This window comes from Oncorhynchus keta, chromosome 18, assembly GCF_023373465.1.
Source record: "Oncorhynchus keta strain PuntledgeMale-10-30-2019 chromosome 18, Oket_V2, whole genome shotgun sequence".
NCBI lineage: Eukaryota > Metazoa > Chordata > Actinopteri > Salmoniformes > Salmonidae > Oncorhynchus > Oncorhynchus keta.
The window spans coordinates 27,918,302-27,944,009 of record NC_068438.1 but is presented as its reverse complement, the minus strand read 5'-3'; the positions used below and the strand labels follow the sequence as shown (position 1 = coordinate 27,944,009).

The following is a 25,708-nucleotide window of genomic DNA, read 5'->3' as shown; positions in this document are numbered from 1 at the left end:
TCTCTACACCCCTACACCCCTGTACACCTCTCTACACCACTCTATAGCCCTCTAAACCACCATACACCTCTCAACACCCCTGTACACCTCTCTACACCACTATACAGCCCTCTAAACCACCCTACACCTCTCTACCCCTACACCCCTGTACACCTCTCTACACCACTCTACAGCCCTCTAAACCACCATACACCTCTCAAAACCCCTGTACACCTCTCTACACCACTATACAGCCCTCCAAACCACCCTACACCTCTCTAACCCCTACACCCTGTACACCTCTCTACACCACTCTACAGCCCTGTAAACCATGCTACACCTCTCTACCCCCTACACCCCTGTACACCTCTCTACACAACTCTACAGCCTTCTAAACCACCCTACACCTCTCTGCCCCCTACACCCCTGTACACCTCTCTCCACCACTCTACAGCCCTCTAAACCACCATACACCTCTCAACACCCCTGTACACCTCTCTACACCACTCTACAGCCCTGTAAACCACGCTACACCTCTCTACCCCTACAGCCCTATACACCTCTCTACAGACCTCTCAACACCCCTATACACCTCTCTATACCACTATACAGCCCTCTAAACCACCCTACAACTCTCAACACCCCCTACACCCCTGTACACCTCTCTACACCACTCTACAGCCCTCTAAACCACCCTACACCTCTCAACACCCCTGTACACCTCTCTACACCACTATACAGCCCTCTAAACCACCCTACACCTCTCAACACCCCTGTACACCTCTCTACACCACTCTACAGCCCTCTAAACCACCCTACACCTCTCAACACCCCTGTACACCTCTCTACACCACTCTATACCTCTCTACACCCCCTACACCCTACCCAACCCAGTCTACACCCTCTAAACCATTCTACACCCCTTTAAACGCAGTCTACACCCATCTACACTCTCTACCCCCTACTGCCTTGTACACCTCTCTACACCACTCTACAGCCCTCTAAACCACGCTACACCTCTCTACCCCCCCTACACCCCTGTGCACCTCTCTACACCACTCTACAGCCCTCTAAACCACCATACACCTCTCAACACCCCTGTACACCTCTCTACTCCCCCCTACACCTCTGTACACCTCTCTACACCACTCTACAGCCCTCTAAACCACCCTACACCTCTCTACTCCCCCCTACAGCCTTGTACACCTCTCTACACCACTCTACAGCCCTCTAAACCACGCTACACCTCTCTACCCCCCCTACACCCCTGTACACCTCTCTACACCACTCTACAGCCCTCTAAACCATGCTACACCTCTCTACCCCCTTACACCCTGTACACCTCTCTACACCACTCTACAGCCCTCTAAACCACCATACACCTCTCAACACCCCTGTACACCTCTCTACACCACTATACAGCCCTCTAAACCACCCTACACCTCTCTACACCCCTACACCCCTGTACACCTCTCTACACCACTCTATAGCCCTCTAAACCACCATACACCTCTCAACACCCCTGTACACCTCTCTACACCACTATACAGCCCTCTAAACCACCCTACACCTCTCTACCCCCTACACCCCTGTACACCTCTCTACACCACTCTACAGCCCTCTAAACCACCATACACCTCTCAAAACCCCTGTACACCTTTCTACACCACTATACAGCCCTCTAAACCACCCTACACCTATCTACCCCCTACACCCCTGTACACCTCTCTACACCACTCTACAGCCCTCTAAACCACCATACACCTCTCAACACCCCTGTACACCTCTACACCACTATACAGCCATCTAAACCACCCTACACCTCTCTACCCCCTACACCCTGTACACCTCTCTACACCACTCTACAGCCCTCTAAACCACCATACACCTCTCAACACCCCTGTACACCTCTCTACACCACTATACAGCCCTCTAAACCACCCTACACCTATCTACCCCCCTACACCCCTGTACACCTCTCTACACCACTATACAGCCCTCCAAACCACCCTACACCTCTCTAACCCCCTACACCCCTGTACACCTCTCTACACCACTCTACAGCCCTGTAAACCATGCTACACCTCTCTACCCCCCCCCCACACCCCTGTACACCTCTCTACACAACTCTACAGCCTTCTAAACCACCCTACACCTCTCTACCCCCTACACCCCTGTACACCTCTCTCCACCACTCTACAGCCCTCTAAACCACCATACACCTCTCAACACCCCTGTACACCTCTCTACACCACTCTACAGCCCTGTAAACCACGCTACACCTCTCTACCCCCTACAGCCCTATACACCTCTCTGCAGACCTCTCTCAACACCCCTGTACACCTCTCTATACCACTATACAGCCCTCTAAACCACCCTACAACTCTCAACACCCCTACACCCCTGTACACCTCTCTACACCACTATACAGCCCTCTAAACCACCCTACACCTCTCTACCCCCTACACCCCTGTACACCTCTCTACACCACTCTACAGCCCTCTAAACCACCCTACACCTCTCAACACCCCTGTACACCTCTCTACACCACTATACAGCCCTCTAAACCACCCTACACCTCTCAACACCCCTGTACTCCTCTCTACACCACTCTACAGCCCTCTAAACCACCCTACACCTCTCAACACCCCTGTACACCTCTCTACACCACTCTATACCTCTCTACACCCCCTACACCCTACCCAACCCAGTCTACACCCCTCTAAACCATTCTACACCCCTTTAAACGCAGTCTACACCCATCTACACCTCTCTACCCCCTACTGCCTTGTACACCTCTCTACACCACTCTACAGCCCTCTAAACCACGCTACACCTCTCTACCCCCTACACCCCTGTGCACCTCTCTACACCACTCTACAGCCCTCTAAACCACCATACACCTCTCAACACCCCTGTACACCTCTCTACTCCCCCTACACCTCTGTACACCTCTCTACACCACTCTACAGCCCTCTAAACCACCCTACACCTCTCTACTCCCCCTACAGCCTTGTACACCTCTCTACACCACTCTACAGCCCTCTAAACCACGCTACACCTCTCTACCCCCTACACCCCTGTACACCTCTCTACACCACTCTACAGCCCTCTAAACCATGCTACACCTCTCTACCCCCCCTACACCCCTGTACACCTCTCTACACCACTCTACAGCCCTCTAAACCACCATACACCTCTCAACACCCCTGTACACCTCTCTACACCACTATACAGCCCTCTAAACCACCCTACACCTCTCTACCCCCCTACACCCCTGTACACCTCTCTACACCACTCTACAGCCCTCTAAACCACCATACACCTCTCAACACCCATGTACACCTCTCTACACCACTATACAGCCTTCTAAACCACCCTACACCTCTCTACCCCCTACACCCCTGTACACCTCTCTACACCACTCTACAGCCCTCTAAACCACCATACACCTCTCAAAACCCCTGTACACCTTTCTACACCACTATACAGCCCTCTAAACCACCCTACACCTATCTACCCCCTACACCCCTGTACACCTCTCTACACCACTCTACAGCCCTCTAAACCACCATACACCTCTCAACACCCCTGTACACCTCTCTACACCACTATACAGCCATCTAAACCACCCTACACCTCTCTACCCCCTACACCCCTGTACACCTCTCTACACCACTCTACAGCCCTCTAAACCACCATGCACCTCTCAACACCCCTGTACACTCTCTACACCACTATACAGCCCTCTAAACCACCCTACACCTCTCTACCCCCCTACACCCCTGTACACCTCTCTACACCACTATACAGCCCTCCAAACCACCCTACACCTCTCTACCCCCCTACACCCCTGTACACCTCTCTACACCACTCTACAGCCCTGTAAACCATGCTACACCTCTCTACCCCCTACACCCCTGTACACCTCTCTACACAACTCTACAGCCTTCTAAACCACCCTACACCTCTCTACCCCCATACACCCCTGTACACCTCTCTCCACCACTCTACAGCCCTCTAAACCACCATACACCTCTCAACACCCCTGTACACCTCTCTACACCACTCTACAGCCCTGTAAACCACGCTACACCTCTCTACCCCCCCTACAGCCCTATACACCTCTCTACAGCCCTCTCAACCACCATACACCTCTCAACACCCCTGTACACCTCTCTATACCACTATACAGCCCTCTAAACCACCCTACAACTCTCAACACCCCCTACACCCCTGTACACCTCTCTACACCACTATACAGCCCTCTAAACCACCCTACACCTCTCTACCCCCCTACACCCCTGTACACCTCTCTACACCACTCTACAGCCCTCTAAACCACCCTACACCTCTCAACACCCCTGTACACCTCTCTACACCACTATACAGCCCTCTAAACCACCCTACACCTCTCAACACCCCTGTACACCTCTCTACACCACTCTACAGCCCTCTAAACCACCCTACACCTCTCAACACCCCTGTACACCTCTCTACACCACTCTATACCTCTCTACACCCCCCTACACCCTACCCAACCCAGTCTACATCCCTCTACACCCATCTGCACTCGTCTACACCCCTCTAAACCATTCTACACCCCTCTAAACGCAGTCTACACCCATCTACACCCCTCTAAACCCTCTACACCCATCTGCACTCGTCTACACCCCTCTAAACCCAGTCTACACCCATCTACACCCCTCTACACCTCCAGCCCTCTACACCCAGTCAACACCCATCTAAACTCCTCTACACCCCTCTACACCTCCCTACACCTCCAGCCCTCTACACCTGTCTACACACCCTTACAACCCCCTACATTCTACCTAACCCCCCCAACCCTCTACAACCCTCTTACAACCCTGTACATCTCTTTACACCAGACAACACCCCTCTGCACACACCCCTACACCCACCAGCCCTCTAAACCCTTCTACACCCATCTACACCCCTCGACATCCCCCTACACCCCCCATCTCTCTACACCCTTCTACACCCCTTTACAGCGCTCTACACCCAACTACACCCCTCTACATGCCTCTTCACCCAGTCTACACTCCTCTACAGCATTCTACACCCATCTACTCCCCACTACACCCCTATACATGCCTCTTCACCCAGTCTACACTCCTCTACAGCATTCTACACCCATCTACTCCCCACTACACCCCTCTACATGCCTCTTCACCCAGTCTACACTCCTCTACAGCATTCTACTCCCCACTACACCCCACTACACCCCTCTACATGCCTCTTCACCCAGTCTACACTCCTCTACAGCATTCTACTCCCCACTACACCCCACTACACCCCTCTACATGCCTCTTCACCCAGTCTACAATCCTCTACAGCATTCTACACCCATCTACACCCCACTACACCCCTCTACATGACTCTTCACCCAGTCTACTCTCCTCTACAGCATTCTACACCCATCTACTCCCCACTACATCCCTCTACATGCCTCTTCACCCAGTCTACACTCCTCTACAGCATTCTACACCCATCTACTCCCCACTACACCCCTCTACATGCCTCTTCACCCAGTCTACACTCCTCTACAGCATTCTACTCCCCACTACACCCCACTACACCCCTCTACATGCCTCTTCACCCAGTCTACAATCCTCTACAGCATTCTACACCCATCTACACCCCACTACACCCCTCTACATGACTCTTCACCCAGTCTACTCTCCTCTACAGCATTCTACACCCATCTACTCCCCACTACACCCCTCTTGACGGCGGAGAGGAATGTATGTTTTAAATTTCCTGCTATTTTTTTCTGCCATAGGTGGAGAGAATTTTTTTCTAGTTTTACCATTTTACCCCCCTACATCAAGTCAACACCCCGCTACACACCACTAAATCCAGTATAAACCTCTTTACATCACACTTCAACCCTCTACACCCAGTCTACACTTCTATACACCCCTATACACCCCCTACCCACCCATCTACACCCCTCTAAACCAGTCTAAAGCCCTCTACAACCCCCTACACCCATATACACCCATCTACACCCCTCTACACCCAGTTTACTGCCCTCTACACACACCACATCCCCATACACCCTATAGCCCTCTACACCCCTTTACAACCCCCTACACCCCTCTTCACCCCACTACACCTCCTCTATACCCCTCTACACCCCCTGACACTACACCCCACTACACCCAATCTATACCCCTCTATACCCCCTACATCCCTCTACACCTCTACACCCATTTACAAACCCTTACACCCCTCTTCACCCCTCTAAACCTCAATACACCCCCCACCCCCCTGATCCTACACCTCACTACACCCAGTCTAAACCCCCTACATCCCTCTACACCCTTCTACACTCCCCACACTCCACATCCCTCTACCTTATACACCCCTCTACATAATAAACCCCTCTACATCACTATACACCGAGTCTATACCCCTCTACACACAGTTTACCCCCCTTTACACCATCTACAAACCTTGTGGGCAAAGTCTTTTAGTGACCCCCCCCCAATCATGACGGTGGAGAGAAATGTATGTTTTAGAGTACATTCTTTTCCAATTTTACAGCTACATGCCATGTTAATGATATCTGAGTGAGAGGGATTAACAAAATCAATAGGGGCCCCCTTGAGGTCAGGGCCCCTGGACACTTGCCCTGCGTGACTGGTTGGTATTCGGCCATGATTACTACAAGTTTAGACAGCTGATGAGACTAATTTACCAATCACATTCTTTTTATCTGACATGGCATATTGAGTGACTGTCAGTGACTGACATAAGAAAATAAAAATTGCTGATGCATAACCAAATGTCCAACTTGCACCTTATATATTCTACTTTTCTAACTCTCTTTTTTTGTTGTTGGGTTGGAGGCCCCTTAGCAGCCAGGGACCCTAATCAACCACTTATGTCGCTTATGCCTGGAGCTGGCACACCCCTCTATAGCCCCATGCACCCCTCTATAGCCCCATGCACCCCTCTATTGCCCCATGCACCCCTCTATAGCCCCATACACCTCTCTATAGCCCCATACACCCCTCTATAGCCCTCTGCACTTCAGCTGGTATCAAGTCTACTCCCGCTCCTCCTCTCTGGCGCTCGTTGTCGCCAGTTTACTCATTATTACACACACCTGCCACTATCGTTACGCACTCCTGCGCCTTATGAGAATCACCTGGACTCCATCACCTTCCTGGTTTACCTCCCCCATATCTGTCACTCCCCTTGGTTCTTTCCTTGGGCGTTATTGACTCTGTTTCTATTTCATGTCTGTACGTTTTTGTGTTTCTTGTTTTGTACTATGTTCTGTACTATGTTCTGTTAATTTTGCGCTCCCTGTACTTGCTTCAAGACTTCCAGCGTACACATTACAGGTAGCTTAATGGTCAGACAGTCGATTTGTGTCATCCCCTTTCTTAAAGACTGGGTTGATTATTCCTCTTATCTGGAAATCTTTTGGATTAATCTACTTCAAAGGACTTCTCTAGGCCAGGGGGCTTTATAGAATGTGGGTCTGAACCACTCCAGTTTATCCTCCACTTTAGAGTAAGGATTTAAACGTTTGCCTTCATGTAGGCCTTAGAAGATTAAGACTGATGTGGATTAACCACCCAACAGTGGTAGTTGTCATGTGAAGGTAGGATAGTCCGCAGTGATTAACTTTACGCTGTAGGCCCAAGTATGTGGGAGTTCATAGATTAGTGCACTGCAGACCCAACTAAAATATGCTAATTTCCTATCCAAGGACTGCATTTAATATGAGAGTCCAGACCAGTAGTTGTGTTCACTCCAGCAGTGTGTAGGTGGTGGGACAGGATCTTTAAGCAGCTCACTGAAGCCATGGTGGGTAGTACTGCAGAGTATCGACTGATGGGTCAATATTCCCAACTACTCTGGCTTAAGTGGACCTCGGCACAGTTCAATAAAGTACAGTTCTATCTGCAGTCTCTGTCTGGGTTGATGGCAGAGATTGATTAGGATGTATCTGTCACTGCTTTAATAAAGGGTAGCGCAATCTGTCAGTTCAATATCCGGTGAGTTTCACCCTGATACTTTTTGGAGGGCTGAGGAAGAGTGCTTCACTAAAGACTGTCTGGGATGATAGTTCATATCTAAATATATGGAAATATTGACGACTAGGCTCCAACAAAATTGCTAGAAAATATATATATGTTCAAACACAGTCGTTTGTCCATTTTCTTTCTGTGTGAGTGGAGGATATGTTTCTCTCATATGTAAATCATTCTCCACTGTGCACACGCTTCGTAGTGAAATGACATAGAGTTTGTGCGCCACAGACTGCAGAAGATTACATAAACCTGGGAGCAGAGGGTAATGGATTTATCAACCTCAGCCATGAGCCACCCACAGCTGGAACATGTAGGCTACATTATGCCTGTAAATCATTATTACCATAAACATGATGTTTGTCCTGAACCTTTGACTAATGTATTAGGTTACTGTGTGCCAGAGGGAGGAGGCATGCAACATTCAGTCACCTGGATGACGCCGACAGAGATGGTCGCCTCGCTTCGCGTTCTTAGGAAACTATGCAGTATTTTTTTTATGTATTATTTCTTACATTGTTACCCCAGGAAATCTTACTATTGGATATAAGAGCAAAGTCAACTTACCAACATTATGGCCTGGTCAAAATGGAATTAAATGTATTTTCTATTTTTCTTCCTGGGGACGGACTGTGGGAGGGGTCTCGAATGGTTGAGGGACAGCGATTTGGGAACAGTGTGGGGGGGGTCTTGGAGGGTTGGGCTTCACGTTTTTTGGCCTGGTGGTAGATTGGTCAACGTGCCCTTGAGCAGGGCTTGACCCTGGATGCTTCTATGTGTCGCTCTGAATGGGAATCTGTTGGATGACTGATATTGTATGTTTAGAAAATTTGATAAATAAAATAATAAATACAAATTTTAAAACATTATGACCAGGAATACGACTTTCCCGAAGCGAATCCTCTGTTTGGACCACAACCCAGGACAATGGATCGGATCCCAGTAGGCAACCCAAAACAACGCCGCCGCAGAAGGGGCAGACGGAGCGGTCTTCTGATCAGGCTCCGTAGACGGGCACATCGCTCACCGCTCCCGAGCATACTACTCGCCAAATTCCAGTCTCCTGACAACAAGGTAGACAAAATTCGAGCCTTATAGAGAGACATCAGAGAACCCCCCACCCTCCCCAAGCAGACACCTCGACGGCCCTGAAATATATTCATAACTCTATGTAAACTGGAAACCACATATCCGGAGGATGCATTTATTGTAGCTGGGGATTTTAACAAGGCTAATCTGAAAACAAGGCTCCCTAAATTTTATCAGCATATCGAATGCACGACCCGGGCTGGCAAAATTCTGGATCATTGCTACTCTAACTTCCGTGACGCATACGAAGCCCTCCCTTCCCCTCCTTTCAGCAAATCTGACCACGACTCCATTTTGTTGCTCTCAGCCTATAGACAGAAACTAAAACAGGAAACGCCCATGCTCAGGACTGTTCAACGCTGGTCCGACCAATCTGATTCCACGCTTCCAAGATTGCTCCGATCACGTGGACTGGGATATGTTCCGGATAGCCTCAAACAACAACAGTGATGTATATGCTGATTCTGTGAGTGAGTTTATTGGCAAGTGCATCGGTGATGTTGTACCCACGGTGACTATTAAATCCTTCCCCAACCAGAAACCGTGGATTGATGACAGCATTTTGGCAAAACTGAAAGATCAAACCACTGCTTTTAATCATGGCAAGGCAACTGGAAACATGACCGAATACAAACAGTGTAGCTATTCCCTCCGCAAGGCAATCAAACAAGCTAAGCATCAGTATAGAGACAAAGTAGAGTCACAATTCAATGGCTCAGATACGATACATATGGCAGGGTCTACAGTCAATCACGGATTACAAAAAGAAAACCAGCCCCATCGCAGACACCGACGTCTTGCTCCCAGACAAACTAAACAACTTCTTTGCTCGCTTTGAATATATTACAGTTCCACTGACACGGTCCGCTACCAAAACCTGCGGGCTCTCCTTTACCGCAGCCAACGTGAGTAAAACATTTAAACGTGTTAACCCTCCCAAGGCTGCCGGCCCAGACGGCATCCCTAGCCGAGTCCTCAGATCATGCGCAGACCAGCTGGCTGGTGTGTTTACGGACATATTCAATCAATCCCTATCCCAGTCTGCTGTTCCCACACGCTTCAAGAGGGCCACTATTGTTTCTGTTCCCAAGAAAGCAAAGGTAACTGAGCTAAAAGACTATTGCCCCATAGCACTCACTTCCGTCATCATGAAGTGCATTGAGAGACTAGTCAAGGATCATATCACATCCACCCTACCTGACACCCTAGACCCACTCCAATTTGCTTACCGCCCGAATAGGTCCACAGACGACGCAATTGCAATCACACTACACACGCCCTAACGCATCTGGACAAGAGGAATACCTATATAAGAATGCTGTTCATCGATTACAGCTCAGCATTTAACAGCTTAGTACACTCCAAACTCGTCATCAAGCTCGAGACCCTGGGTCTCGACCCAGCCCTGTGCATATGGGTCCTGGACTTTCTGACGGGCCACCCCCAGGTGGTGAGGGTAGGAAACAACATCTCCACCCCGCTGACCATCAACACTGGGGCCCCACAAGGGTGTGTTCTCAGCCCTCTCCTGTACTCCCTGTTCACCCATGACTGCGTGGCCATGCACGCCTCCAACTCAGTCATCAAGTTTGCAGAGGACACTACAGTGGTGGGCTTGATTACCAACAACGACGAGACTGCCTACAGGGAGGAGGTGAGGTTCCTCGGAGTGTGGTGTCAGCAAAATAACCTCTCAGTCAACATCAACAAAACAAAGGAGATGATCGTGGACTTCAGGAAACAGCAGAGGGTGCACCCCCCTATCCACATCAACGGGACAGTAGTGGAGAAGGTGGAAAGTGTTTTAAGTTCCTCGGTGTACAGATCACGGACAAACTGAAATGGTCCACCCACACAGACAGCGTGGTGAAGAAGTCGTAACAGCGCCTCTTCAAACTCAGGAGGCTGAAGAAATGTGTCTTGTCACCAAAAACACTCACAAACTTTTACAGATGCACAATCGAGAGAATTCTGCCCACAACCGTAAGGCTCTCCAGAGGGTAGTGAGGTCTGCACAATGCATCACCGGAGGCAAACTACCTGCCCTCCAGAACACCTACATCACCCGATGTCACCGGAAGGCCAAAAAGATCATCAAGGACAACAACCACCCGAGCCACTGCCTGTTCACCCCGTTATAATCCAGAAGGCGAGGTCAGTACACGTGCATCAAAGCTGGGACCGAGAGACTGAAAAACATCTTCTAATTCAAGGCCATCAGAATGTTAAACAGCCATCACTAACATTGAGTGGCTGCTGCCAACACACTGACTCAAATCTTTAGCCACTTTAATAATATTTCACTAGTCACTTTAAACAATGCCACTTTATATAATGTTTACATACCCTACAATACTCATCTCATATGTATATGCTGTACTCTATACCATCCACTGCACCCTCCTATGCCGTTCAGCCATCGTTCATCTATATATTTATGTGTACGTATTCTTATTCATTCCTTTACACTTGTGTATAAGGTTGTTGTTGTGAAATTGTCAGATTAGTTGTTAGATATTACTGCACGGTCAGAACTAGAAGCACAAGCATTTTGCTACACTCGCATTAACATCTGCTAACCATGTGTATGTGGCCAATAAAAATGGATTTGATTTGACCTGCAACATGTTAATAGCACAGTGGCTCCCTCTCTGACTGAACCCTGATAGAGTTCAAGCTGTAGCCCACAGGGCTTTAGCTGTGCTTAGCCAGTCTCACTGACTCCCAGTACACTAAAGCACACGGCTCAGACCTTTTACTGAATCAATACCCTGGCCCACTCCACTCTGATCTCCTGATAGATAGTCCACAACTCAATCATAACTAGGCAGCTGGAGGCAAGTGAAAACAAGGGCCTGTTGATGACCTGTCCTCATCTGTGGGAGAGAGTGCTCTCGCACATTGGCTAACCGGGCTGTCTGCATTGTGTCCAACCCACCACCCGCCAACCGCCTCTTCTACGCTACTGCTACTCTCTGTTCATCATATATGCAAAGTCACTTCAACCATATCTACATATACATTCTACCTCAATCAGCCTAACTAAGCGATGTCTGTATGTAGCCTCGCTACTATTATAGCATCGCTATAAGCCTGTCTTTTTACTGTTGTTTTATGTCTTTACCTACCTATTGTTCACCTAATACCTTTTTTGCACTATTGGTTAGAGCCTGTAAGTAAGCATTTCACTGTAAGTTTGTATTGGCCTTTCTAGGGAGTTTTTCCTAGCCACCGTGCTTCTACACCTGCATTGCTTGCTGTTTGGGGTTTTAGGCTGGGTTTCTGTACATCACTCTGAGATATCAGCTGATGTACGAAGGGCTATATAAATACATTTGATTTGATTTGATATTCGGCGCACGTGACAAATAAACTTTGATTTGATTTGAGTGTAACCAACTTCATATAGCAACCCAGAAGAAAGGCACACGGACACGCCCACTTCAGTTTGACTTGGTTTTTATCTGCAGTAAAATATATAAAACAGTGATTGACAGGACGATCACAGTCACACGTTCACTACCCTCAGAATATTTCTCTCTGACTGAAGAGCAGGCAGACCAACTTTCCAAATAGGGGAGAAGCACTTAAAACCCACTAGTTGTTCTTTCAAGGAAAATAATACAAAAATGTTACGTCTGAAGACCTCTCGTATTGCCAACCTTATTACAATGGCACCAAATATTCTTACATGACAACACAAAATGAAATGAAACTTTATTTATATCACACCTTTTTATTGAAGTGAATGGTTTCACCCACTACTCTGCCCGTGAACTGTGGTGTTATTTGATATCTACATTGCACGCAGTGCGAGCGAGGTTGAAGGAAACTACATTTTCGTTTTGTCACAAGAGCAGTATCTTCAGCAATGAGAGCTCACCAGTAATATGTACTATACATTAACCTAGTAGCATGTGTGTATCAAACTTGTATCTATATCTCTGAAATAAGATGACTTTGCACTCCCAAATGGCTCTGATGTTTCAGCTCAGGCAGAAGAAGCTGTCAAACAGCTACCTCCACATCCTATAAAACGTAATTTTATAGCATCTTTTCTCCGATCCTCTCTCCTCCTTCACAATAACCAGCACTCTCTGTACCAGGCCTCTCCTCCTCTCTCTTCTCCTCTACCCTCCTCTCTCTGGACCAGGCCTCTCCTCTCCTCTCCTCTCCTCTCCTCTCCTCCCTCTCCTCTCCTCTCCTCTCCTCTCCTCTCCTCTCCTCTCCTCTCCTCTCTCCTCTCCTCTCACTGGACCAGGCCTCTCCTCCTCTCTCCCCTCCCCTCCTCTCTCTGGACCAGACCTCTCCTCCTCTCTCCCCTCCTCTCTCTGGACCAGGCCTTTCCTCTCCTCTCTACTGTCTGGACCAGACCTCTCCTCCTCTCTCCTCTCCCCTCCTCTCTCTGGACCATACCTCTCCTCCTCTTTCCCCTTCTCTCCCCTCCTCTCTCTGGACCAGGCCTCTCCTCCTCTCTCCCCTCCCCTCCTCTCTCTGGACCAGACCTCTCCTCTTCTCTCCTCTCCTCACCTCTCTCTGGACCAGGCCTCTCCTCCTCTCTCCTCTCCCCTCCTCTCTCTGGACCAGACCTCTTCTCCTCTCTCCCCTCCCCTCCTCTCTCTGGACCAGACCTTTCCTCTCCTCTCTTCTCTCTGGACCAGTCCTCTCCTCCTCTCTCCCCTCCCCTCCTCTCTCTGGACCAGACCTCTCCTCCTCTCTCCTCTCCCCTCCTCTCTCTGGACCAGGCCTCTCCTCCTCTCTCCTCTCCCCTCCTCTCACTGGATCAGGCCCTTGTGTTTTTCTTTCCTCACAGTGAATGTTGTCCTGTTGTCAGTTGCACTGATGCCTGTTAGGAACCATGCAGGGGCCATGGAGGAGCTGGGAGAAGCGCAATTAGCAGATTCCACATGGGCTCTGTGAACACAACACTGGGGGAAAGAGAAGCAAGGAGATGCACTTAGTGTCAGTGAGAGAGCACAGCTCTCTCTAATCTCACTGTACTTGTTTGTCTTGTCAGCACTACTGAGCACCGGTACTGTGCACCACCTGGGTGACAGTGTAAATAACTTGCCATGACAACGTCGACTGTTGTTTTCTCACTGATCTTCCCTCACTGAGACGAGAGGGTTGAACACCACAATCTGGAGTCTGTTTCAGCCCAACGGCATCCCAGCACTAGGGCTCCCGAGTGGCGCAGCGGTCTAAGGCACTGAATTTCAGTGCTAGAGGCGTCACTACAGACCCTGGTTTGATTCCAGGCTGTATCACAACAGGCTGTGATTGAACTCAGATAGCTGATGTTTGAAGTTGGTGAGGGAGATAAAAGTCTCCAACTTCAGCGATTTTTGCAATTCGTTCCAGTCACAGGCAGCGGAGTACTGGAACGAAAGGCAGCCAAATGAAGTGTTGGCTTTAGGGATGATCAGTGAGATACACCTGCTGGAGCACGTGCTACGGATGGGTGTTGCCATCGTGACCAGTGAACTGAGATAAGGCGGAGCTTTACCTAGCATGGACTTGTAGATGACCTGGAGCCAGTGGGTCTGGCGACGAATATGTAGCGAGGGCCAGCCGACTAGAGCATACAGGTCGCAGTGGTGGTGGTATAAGGTGCTTTAGTGACAAAACAGATGGCACTGTGATAAACTGCATCCAGTTTGCTGAGTAGAGTGTTGGAAGCAAATTTGTAGATGACATCGCCAAAGTCGAGGATCGGTAGGTTAGTCAGTTTTACTAGGGTAAGCTTGGCGGCGTGAGTGAAGGAGGCTTTGTTGCGGAATAAAGCCGACTCTTAATTTGATTTTCGATTGGAGATGTTTGATATGAGTCTGGAAGGAGAGTTTGCAGTCTAGCCAGACACCTAGGTACTTATAGATGTCCACATATTCAAGGTCGGAACCATCCAGGGTGGTGATGCTAGTCGGGCATGCGGGTGCAGGCAGTGATCGGTTGAAAAGCATGCATTTGGTTTTACTAGCGTTTAAGAGCAGTTGGAGGCCACGGAAGGAGTGTTGTATGGCATTGAAGCTCGTTTGGAGGTTAGATAGCACAGTGTCCAATGACGGGCCGAAAGTATATAGAATGGTGTCGTCTGCGTAAAGGTGGATCAGGGAATCGCCCTCAGCAAGAGCAACATCATTGATATATACAGAGAAAAGAGTCGGCCCGAGAATTGAACCCTGTGGCACCCCCATAGAGACTGCCAGAGGACCGGACAGCATGCCCTCCGATTTGACACACTGAACTCTGTCTGCAAAGTAATTGGTGAACCAGGCAAGGCAGTCATCCGAAAAACCGAGGCTACTGAGTCTGCCGATAAGAATATGGTGATTGACAGAGTCGAAAGCCTTGGCAAGGTCGATGAAGAAGGCTGCACAGTACTGTCTTTTATCGATGGCGGTTATGATATCGTTTAGTACCTTGAGTGTGGCTGAGGTGCACCCGTGACCGGCTCGGAAACCAGATTGCACAGCGGAGAAGGTACGGTGGGATGCAAACTTCTGCCTGAAGAAGCTGGTCTTAGCTTTCCTGACTGACTGCGTGTATTGGTTCCTGACTTCCCTGAACAGTTGCATATCGCGGGGACTATTCGATGCTATTGCAGTCCGCCACAGGATGTTTTTGTGCTGGTCGAGGGCAGTCAGGTCTGGAGTGAACCTGTATCTGTTCTTAGTTCTGCATTTTTTTAACGGAGCATGCTTATCTAAAATGTTGAGGAAGTTACTTTTAAAGAATGACCAGGCATCCTCAACTGACGGGATGAGGTCAATGTCCTTCCAGGATACCCGGGCCAGGTCGACTAGAAAGGCCTGCTCGCAGAAGTGTTTTAGGGAGCGTTTGACAGTGATGAGGGGTGGTCGTTTGACTGCGGCTCCGTAGCGGATACAGGCAATGAGGCAGTGATCGCTGAGATCCTGGTTGAAGACAGCGGAGGTGTATTTGGAGGGCCAGTTGGTCAGGAGGACGTCTATGAGGGTGCCCTTGTTTACAGCGTTAGGGTTGTACTGGTGGGTTCCTTGATGATTTGTGTGAGATTGAGGGCATCTAGCTTATATTGTAGGACTGCCGGGGTGTTAAGCATATCCCAGTTTAGGTCACCTAACAGAACAAACTCTGAAGCTAGATGGGGGGCGATCAATTCACAAATGGTGTCCAGGGCACAGCTGGGAGCTGAGGGGGGTCGGTAGCAGGCGGCAACAGTGAGATACTTATTTCTGGAGAGAGTAATTTTCAAAATTATCAGTTCGAACTGTTTGGGTATGGACCTGGAAAGTATGACATTACTTTGCAGGCTATCTCTGCAGTAGACTGCAACTCCTCCCCCTTTGGCAGTTCTATCTTGACGGAAGATGTTATAGTTGGGTATGGAAATCTCTGAATTTTTGGTGGCCTTCCTGAGCCAGGATTCAGACACGGCAAGGACGTCAGGGTTAGCAGAGTGTGCTAAAGCAGTGAGTAAAACAAACTTAGGGAGGAGGCTTCTGATGATGACATGCATGAAACCAAGGCTTTTTCGATCACAGAAGTCAACAAATGAGGGTGCCTGGGGACATGCAGGGCCTGGGTTTACCTCCACATCACCCGCGGAACAGAGAAGGAGTAGTATGAGGGTGCGGCTAAAGGCTATCAAAACTGGTCGCCTAGAGCATTGGGGACAGAGAATAAGAGGAGCAGGTTTCCGGGCATGGTAGAATATATTCAGGGCATAATGCGCAGACAGGGGTATGGTGGGGTGCGGGTACAGCGGAGGTAAGCCCAGGCACTGGGTGATGATGAGAGAGGTTGTATCTCTGGACATGCTGGTTGTAATGGGTGAGGTCACCGCATGTGTGGGAGGTGGGACAAAGGATGTATCAGGGGTATGAAGAGTGGAACTAGGGGCTCCATTGTGAACTAAAACAATGATAACTAACCTGAACAACAGTATACAAGGCATATTGACATTTGAGAGAGACATACAGCGAGGCATACAGTAATCACAGGTGTTGAATTGGGAAAGCTAGCTAAAACAGTAGGTGAGACAACAACAGCTAATCAGCTAGCACAACAACAGCAGGTAAAATGGCGTTGACTAGGCAACGGGACCATCAGATAAAACAAACAAGTAGAATGGAGTACCGTGAGTAATGGACAGTCCAGCGTGCATCAGCTATGTAGCCAGGAGATCAGTGTCCAGGGGGCAGCGGTGGATGGGGCGGCACACAATTGTCCCAGCGTTGTCCGGGTTAGGGTTTGGCCGGGGTAGGCCAAATTAAAAAGTCTCCGGGACACCAGGTTTGTGAACTTGAGCTTTCTGGCTAAGACAACAAAGGTCCTTACAAGACCGTAATGTCCTCTGACTCAGAGTGAAGTCCTAGTTATTTTCAGTGTTATTAATTTCTATCCCTAACACTGAACTCAGCGGGACAAGTGGCAGGAATGGCAGCCATGTTAGTTCACATCCTGAGTTTCCTCTCATTTCATGATGTGCACCTGCTGTCTCCAGTCAGACACTGACAGGATCAGGCAGTAGATGAGACTGCTGACCTCTATCTGGGAAAGCTCTCACATGGTGACCCTCACATGGTGACCCTCACAACACCACAGGCACTCTCTGGAAGTGGCTTCAGTCACACCTGCTGCCACACAGGCAAATCTCCAGTGCCTTGGCTGATAGTCAGAGAGTCATAGAGGGAGTGTGAAAGGAAAGAAAGAAGAGAGGGAGGGAAAGTCCATTACTCATCTCTCCTTCTGCCTTGCACTCGGTTTGCCTCTTTTGTACCTTGCTATTGTTGGGAGAGGATTTGAAGTTCACCAATGTGGCGGTGGCAGGGTTTTTAGATGTGGAGAGTGCAGCACTTTAGAATCCTTTCTGGTGGGGTTTTTAAAGATGCATTTTGTCCAGGTCAAGGTGGGTCAGCTACAGTATCAGCTATCAGCAGCCTGCTCATCTGTCTTGGATTCAGTCTGCTGTAAGGCTGTAGGCTGGAAGACAGCTCCCCTTACTCTCCTCTCCCTACCCCTGCCTCTCCCATGTCACCTTGTTGTAAACTTCACAGACTATTTTATCAATCAATCAATCAATCAAATTGTATTTATATAGCCCTTCGTACATCAGCTGATATCTCAAAGTGCTGTACAGAAACCCAGCCTAAAACCCCAAACAGCAAGCAATGCAGGTGTAGAAGCACGGTGGCTAGGAAAAACTCCCTAGAAAGGCCAAAACCTAGGAAGAAACCTAGAGAGGAACCAGGCTATGTGGGGTGGCCAGTCCTCTTCTGGCTGTGCTGGGTGGAGATTATAACAGAACATGGCCAAGATGTTCAAATGTTCATAAATGACCAGCATGGTCGAATAATAACAAGGCAGAACAGTTGAAACTGGAGCAGCAGCACAGTCAGGTGGACTGGGGACAGCAAGGAGTCATCATGTCAGGTAGTCCTGGGGCATAGTGCTAGGGCTCAGGTCAGTTGAAACTGGAGCAGCAGCATGGCCAGGTGGACTGGGGACAGCAAGGAGCCATCATGTCAGGTAGTCCTGGGGCATGGTCCTAGGGCTCAGGTCCTCCGAGAGAGAGAAAGAAAGAAGGAGAGAATTAGATGATAGGAAATAACAAGGAAGGGACAGAGAGTCGAGGAATTAAGAGATCAGAAAGGGTTTCAATAGGTCTTCTTGTTCTGTCTCTAAATCTCAGGAGGACAGAGAGAGAAAAAGCAAAGAATGGAGGGAGAGAGAGAGAGAGATGGAGAATTGGATGAATGAGAATCGGATAGAAAAGTTCCAGAGTGTTTCAGTTGGAAGACTAACAGGATCAGTATAACACAATGTTAACCAGAAGGGGGTTATGATTCCCATTCGGGAACTCCCCCCCCACGTTCAGCTGGAAGGTGGCGCATGGAACGCAAAAATATTCCGAAAAATATTTAACCTCCACACATTAACAAGTCCAATGGCTCAAATGAAAGATAAACACCTTGTTTATCTACCCAGCAAGTCAGATTTCTAAAATGTTTTACGGCGAAAACATAGCACATATTTATGTCAAACCACCACCGAAGACACAGCTAATTTGCATAGCCAAGTTGAAAAAATATGCAATCAACAAACGCAGGATTAAAGAAAAATAATTTCACTAACCTTTTGAAATCTTCATCAGATGACAGTAATATAACATGTTACACAGTACATTTATGTTTTTTTCAATAATATGCTATATATATCCATAAATCTCTGTTTATAATGATGCATCATTCAAAAAATGCTACTCAAATGTCCTGAGAAATGACGATAGCTCCGGCAGATAACGTCAGCTAACAAGGAATACACATCATAAACTTTGACTAAATATGCATGTTCTACATATATACAGGAAGATACACTTCTTCTGAATGCAATCGCTGTGTTACATTTATTTTTAACGTTACAGGTTTCGTTCACTAGGCTATACTATGAGTCGGCGCTCAAAAAGTAGCATTATGGCTCCTCTATCTTGGAGTCCACAGAAACCCAAATTTACCACATAAATATTCCCTTACATTTGCTGTTCTTCCATCAGAAGACCTGGAAGGAATTATACTTACCAAAAACAGCGTTTAGTTTTGCAGTCTGTGTCTTTCTGTTCTCAAACACGACACATTTCGGTTGAAATGCAGCCAAAAGTCAAGTGGATGCGCACTAAAACGTCGAAATTACATATTATATGTTGACTACACTTGTCAAACTATGTTCATAATCAAGCTTTAACATATTATAAAGGTGTACAGCAATCGTGAGGACGACCAGAAACACACGCATTGTTTAATCGATCTTGGAAAAAAGACAGGACCGGAGCAGAGCGCGCATGAGAGTAACCTGTTTTTTCACGTGACCGAAAGGTTTCGGCCGCCAAAACTCTTGTGAGCATGTGATTCTCACAATGAGAAGCCCCATTGGAAGCAGACATCGCGCTGAAGACAGAGACTGTTCCCAGACCTGTAAGTGCTTGGGAAGGGTGGGGGCGATAACGTCAAAGTTGGGCCAACTTTTCTGATGACAAGAGAGAGTTTGGGAGAATGACTGCCCTGAGAGTTCTGCTTTACATACAGACATAATTTAAACGGTTTTAGAAGCTTTAGAGTGTTTTCTATTCAATAATATTTTTTATTTGCATATATTAGCAACTTTTGACAACAAAAAAATTCTGTTTACTATGGGCACGCAATTACTCCAGAGGGGGCAGTAAACAGCCCTATCCCCAACCATTATGCAGGCTCCTCCTCTTAGGAGTTGTTATATTGTTCAATCAGTGTTAATGTTAATAAACATTATGCAGGCTCCTCCTATTAGGAGTTGTTATATTGTTCAATCAGTGTTAATGTTAATAAACATTATGTAGGCTCCTCCTCTTAGGAGTTGTTATATTGTTCAATCAGTGTTAATGTTAATAAACATTATGTAGGCTCCTCCTCTTAGGAGTTGTTATATTGTTCAATCAGTGTTAATGTTAATAAACATTATATAGGCTCCTCCTCTTAGGAGTTGTTATATTGTTCAATCAGTGTTAATGTTAATAAACATTATGTAGGCTCCTCCTCTTGGGAGTTGTTATATTGTTCAATCAGTGTTAATGTTAATAAACATTATGCAGGCTCCTCCTCTTAGGAGTTGTTATATTGTTCAATCAGTGCTAATGTTAATTCAGCTCATCTAGACAATGAGATTTAGAATCAGCAGCTATTAACCTCAGTAAAACAGGTCAGACATGAGAATAAGTGGCCAGATAATGTTTTTCTGATGCTCTACTCAATTCAATTCAATTCAAGGGGCTTTATTGGCATGGGAAACATATATTAACATTGCCAAAGCAAGTGAGGTAGATAATATACAAAAGTGAAATAAACAATAAAAATGAACAGTAAACATTACACTCACAGAAGTTCCAAAAGAATAAAGACATTACTAATATACTTGTATGTAAATATACAGTGTTTTAAAGATGTACAAATGGTTACTCTCTACCCTCTAAATAATAGTGTAGAGGAGATGCAGCTTTAGCACTACTTACACTTTATACAACTGGATCCTGGACTTCCTGACGGGCAGCCCCCACGTGGTAAAGGTAGGCAACAACCCGTCTGCCACGCTTATCCTCAACACTGGAGCCCCTCAGGGGTGTGTACTTAGTCCCCTCCTGTACTCCCTTCTGTACTCCCAAACATGACTCCAACACCATCATTAAGTTTGCTGACGATACAACAGTGGTAGGTAGGCCTGATCACTAACAACGCAACGATGAGACAGCCTATAGGGAGGAGGTCAGAGAACTGGCCATGTGGTGCCAGGACAACAACCTCTCCCTCAATGTGAGCAAGACAAAGGAGCTGATCGTGGACTACAGGAAAAGGAGGGCCGAACAGGCCCCCACAAACATCGACCCGGCTGAAGTGGAGCCAGTCGAGTTTCAAGTTCCTTGGTGTCCACATCACCAACGAACTATCATGGTCCAAACACACCAAGACCGTCGTGAAGAGGGCACGACAAAACCTTTTCCCCCTCAGGAGACTGGAGAGATTTGGCATGGTTCCCCAGATCCTCAAAAGGTTCTACAGCTGCACCATTGAGAACATCCTGACCGGTTGCATCACCGACTGGTATGGCAACTGCTCGGACTCTGACCGTAAGGCGCTACAGAGGGTAGTGCGTACGGCCCAGTACACCACTGGGGCCAAGCTTCCTGCCATCCAGGGCCTATATAATAATCAGGTATCAGAGGAAAGCCCATAAAATGGTCTGAGACTCCAGTCACCCAAGTCATAAACTGTTTTCTCTGCTTCAGTATGGGAAGCGGTACCGGAGCGCCAAGTCTAGGACCAAACGGCTCCTGAACAACTTCTACCCCCAAGCCATAAGACTGCTGAACAATTGATCAAATGGCCATTGGACTATTACATTGACCCCCATTTATTTTGTACACGGCTACTCGCTGCTGCTACTTTATCTATGCATAGTCACTTCACCCCTACCTACATGTACAAATGACCTCTAGCCTCTGTCCCCACACACTGACTCAGTACCGGTATCCCCTGTATATAGCCTCGTTATTGTGTTACTTTTTATCATTTTTTACTTGAGTTTACTTGGTAAATATTTTCTTAACTCTTCTTGAACTGCACTGTTGGTTAAGGACTAGCAAGTAAGCATTTCATGGTTAGGTCTACACTTGTTGTATTCGGCGCATGTGACAAGTAAAGTTTGATTAGACGGAGCTCCTCTTCCTCCCGGGGAAGGACTGCCCGTTCCATGATCTCGCCATCACGGTTGACAACTCCATTGTGTCCTCCTCCCAGAGCGCTAAGAACCTTGGCGTGATCCTGGACAACACCCTGACGTTCTCAACTAACATCAAGGCGGTGTCCCGTTCCTGTAGGTTCATGCTCTACAACATCCGCAGAGTACGACCCTGCCTCACACAGGAAGCGGCGCAGGTCCTAATCCAGGCACTTGTCATCTCCCGTCTTGATTACTGCAACTCGCTGTTGGCTGGGCTCCCTGCCTGTGCCATTAAACCCCTACAACTCATCCAGAACGCCGCAGCCCGTCTGGTGTTCAACCTTCCCAAGTTCTCTCACGTCACCCCGCTCCTCCGCTCTCTCCACTGGCTTCCAGTTGAAGCTCGCATCCGCTACAAGACCATGGTGCTCGCCTACGGAGCTGTGAGGGGAACGGCACCTCAGTACCTCCAGGCTCTGATCAGGCCCTACACCCAAACAAGGGCACTGCGTTCATCCACCTCTGGCCTGCTCGCCTCCCTACCACTGAGGAAGTACAGTTCCCGCTCAGCCCAGTCAAAACTGTTCGCTGCTCTGGCCCCCAATGGTGGAACAAACTCCCTCACGACGCCAGGACAGCGGAGTCAATCACCACCTTCCGGAGACACCTGAAACCCCACCTCTTCAAGGAATACCTAGGATAGGGTAAGTAAGGGTAAGTAATCCTTCTCACCCCCCTTCTCCCCCAACAAGATTTAGATGCAAGTGGCTGTTCCACTGGTTGTCATAAGGTGTATGCACCAATTTGTAAGTCGCTCTGGATAAGAGCGTCTGCTAAATGACTTAAATGTAAATGTAAATGATTTGATAAAGCAACTTTCAATGCCAAGTTTCAGTGTAGAAGCAGAGGTGGGTTGGTAGACATCGATTACATTAAATAACATTTGCCACTGAAGTGTTGTCACACTGAATATAAAGTATTCCATGTTCCTGATAGAGTGAGCTCCAAAAGCATTGGGATAGTGACAACATGTTTTGTTGTGTCACTGTCCCAATGCTTTTGGAGCTCACTGTATATAATTAATAGGCATCTCACAGTATGCCTTTCATTTCCCTCCATATAACCTTACTCTTGTTTCCATGTTGTTACTGGCTTTTCCTTGCCCTACAATTTTTTTCTCCCTTCTCTACTTTTCCCTGCTTTATTCAGGTGAACTGCATAAACCAATTTTCTGACAGGTGCATAGGGATTGTGGCGATAATGAAATTGAAATGGCTGAGGTGAATGTTAAATGAGAAGTACAGGTGGGGAAAGCATGTGAATGTTCCATCTCTTATGAGTGAAGCTTAGCCTGTGTTTTTTTTTTTACCCTCATTGCTCTTAACCGGATCTGTGGGATCGGAAAGGCAAGCTGATAGGATACATTCAGTATGTTTTTAGCATGTTCTACAAGTGTTGAGCATGGACTTGAGTCTTTCGAGGCCAATGGATTTTTTCTCTACATTTTCTCTTTTGTCCTCAGTACATAGTTTGGTGCCTGCTGTCCAGCTTGGTTCCACATACTGTAATTTCTTCTCTCTGTAGACAACTACTCAGCTCTTCACCTTCAGCCGACCTTTGCTCAGCAGGAGCAACCTCCACAGATCTGCATTCAACCGGCCCCTCAAGCCAGGATTACACAGGTGTTCAAGTAGAGCTTTTGTTTGTGCCTGACTTGCCAGAACCTTTCAAGGACAGGCATATCAATGCACACAGGAAACCACACAAAGTCTCCCTTTTCAGTGTGTGTGCCAGGATTTGTACCTGTGTGATCTACACCAAAAAAAAGTTTTTTGTGTATGGATTATGTGTGTTATATATATGGTATGTAAATTGTCTATCAGTGTGTTTTGTGTCTGCAGTGTCGGCCCAGGTGTCACTGTGTCAGGTGGCCCAGACAGACAGAACTCTCAGCCTCAGTATTAAACAGTAGAACCAAGACTGTCCATGTACGGCCCTGGGGCCCTCACTGTGGGGGCCAGGGGACTACTGTCTCTTTATCTCTCCTCTCTTCTCTCCTCCTCATGGCCCAGTTCTCCTGTCTGGAACAGATGTTAGTGCTGGTGCTCTATCCCTTCCCTACCCCCAACTGAATCATTCTCTATAATTAGCTAGCAGCCCACATACTGTAGTACCCTCACAGACACTCACACGACGTACACCTAATTAGTGGATTTCTCCTTTATTCTCTCTCTTTTATGTCTCCCTCCTCCCCGTATCCCTTCATACCTCTGTAGAGGTAGAAGGGGAATCTCTGGAGAGGAGGACTGGTTTGCTGCAGGGAGAGATACAGAAAGCTCACTGTCGACTGCATACGTCTCCTCCCCCACACGCGCTCCAAAATCTGTTGTTTATTTTATGAGGAAGTGTCACATGAATGATTTAGTTTTCATGTGTTGCTTTTACATACAATAGTTAGCAGCATAGTCAGTTTTGATTGGGACGTATTTTATTATTCTGGTGGAGGAGCTGAATTCATATTGTAGTAATTCCCCTTGAAGGGATTATGATGCTTTTAACCTTAATGTGCTGATGACCTCCTGTTTGCATATTAACGAAACAAACCACGTCCGTATCGTCAGACAGACGTGTGTTGATCCAGGATTAGATCAGTGTGAGGTAGACAGTCGGGACTAATGCCAACACAAATTGGATTATCCCAACAGTATTCTAGAAGTATTTCATTGTCATGGGGATTTCAGTATAATGTGATTAGGTCGTGATGCCCTTTGTTGAATGGGACTATTATCCAATGCTTTAGCTATGAGTTCATTCATTCATAACACTACATTAACTTGTTGTTGTGCATTATATATGTCTTTAAGTTGACAGCTGTTGCTAGGGTAGCACTGTCCTCATATGTCACACCCTGACCTTAGTATTCTTAGTTTTCCTTGTTCTTTTGGTTAGATCAGGGTGTGACATGAGTGATGTATGTGTTTTTGTCTTGTCTAGGGGTTTTGTATGTTTATGGGGCTGTTTCCTTTCTAGGTAAATTGTATGTCTATGGTTGCCTAGATTGGTTCTCAATTAGAGGCAGCTGTCTATCGTTGTCTCTGATTGGGAACCATATTTAGGCAGCCATATTCTGTCGGTACTTTGTGGGTGATTATCTATGTCTATGTTAGTTGCGTGTGTCAGCACAGTTTTCTTATTATAGCTTCACATTCGTTTATTGTTTTGGTTCAGTTTACTTCATGTTCTTTCTTCAATAAAGAAGAATGTATACTAACCACGCTGCATTTTGGTCCTCACCTTCTACTCCACACGACGATCGTGACATCATAAGAGCATAATCACAGAAG

The 25,708-nt window shown here is 47.5% G+C and overlaps 1 protein-coding gene across 1 annotated transcript in view; it reads left to right on the top strand.

The window, feature by feature from the left end:
- LOC118370738 (seizure protein 6 homolog) overlaps positions 1 to 25,708 on the top strand; it is a 193,194-nt gene that overhangs the window by 117,181 nt on the left and 50,305 nt on the right. The gene's annotated exons all lie outside the window — the stretch shown is intronic.